General features: G+C 39.9%; 1 non-coding gene across 1 annotated transcript; it reads right to left on the minus strand.

Annotated features, from left to right (window-relative positions):
* Window positions 1–255: 255 nt before the first annotated feature.
* LOC124889082 lies at window positions 256–361 on the minus strand. The gene has a single exon (XR_007047699.1). It is a non-coding gene; the product is annotated as a small nucleolar RNA R71 (small nucleolar RNA).
* Between the last annotated feature and the right edge of the window lie 683 nt (window positions 362–1,044).

Below are 1,044 nucleotides of genomic sequence, written 5' to 3' on the forward strand. Positions count from 1 at the left end.
TTCAAATGAAATGACTCTTTGGGGGTCAAGCTCATTGGGACCCAAACTTGCACTTGAAAATTTTTGGGGAAGTGTATGCTCCATTTTACATTGCTCACATCTCATAAGAATCCATACCGCTACACCTCTATTCATTCTATCTAATGGGTGAGGTGGTGTTGTAGTTTAGTTCTCTTACCTCTGGGTCAATCACATCATGGGCCGAGCTTACCGATGTTTTCTTAGATCGTTACTTCCCACCATCAAAGATGTTGTAGTTGTAGGATAAAATCATTAATTTTCATCAACTCAATGGGGAGCCTCTATATGAAGCATGGGAGAGATTTAATGAAAAGCTTTTGCAATGTCCTGGACATGAGATACCAGAAAAGATGATCATATAAATTTTCTATAGGCCGTTAGATGAACATAACAAGACTGTGGTGGATAACACGGCCGGTGGATCACTTGTGAGGTTTTCATATGGTGTGGCTTCAACATTGATTGAGCAAATCACAAATAAAAATAGGGTGTGGCACACCCAGGACACCAAGTTATCTAAAGGTACCCCTACCACCTCCTATATGGATAAAGAGCAAAGGAAGAAAGAAGAAGAGAGGGACAAAAATATGGAAAGAATGATGACACAATTAGACGTCCTTACAAAGCATATGATGGGTGCAACCAAAAAGGGTAAATTCCATAGAATATAAGGGATACGATGAAGAAGAAACCAAGAGGCTTGATGAAGAACTTAGATATTTGGCAAACTACACGGGGGGATTCTCGCCCGTCCTAAAAAGGCAAGTTGGGAACCATGGTTTGACCAATTATATTGAGAAAGAGAATAGCGTGATAGGGATAAAGATCATGATTGGAGGGATAATGAAAGAGAGTATAATATGTATCTGCCCCCTCGTGACCTAGTAAAGAGTAAAGAGTAAAACCCCATGGATCTTGAAAAGTTCAAGGCCAAGGATGTACTTACTAGAATTTTGATGAAAGTGGAAGGGATGGACAAGACGGTCTGAGAATTAAAGGGAGAATTTTCTCAAATCAACCAGC

Source organism: Capsicum annuum, chromosome 11 (genome assembly GCF_002878395.1).
Source record: "Capsicum annuum cultivar UCD-10X-F1 chromosome 11, UCD10Xv1.1, whole genome shotgun sequence".
NCBI lineage: Eukaryota > Viridiplantae > Streptophyta > Magnoliopsida > Solanales > Solanaceae > Capsicum > Capsicum annuum.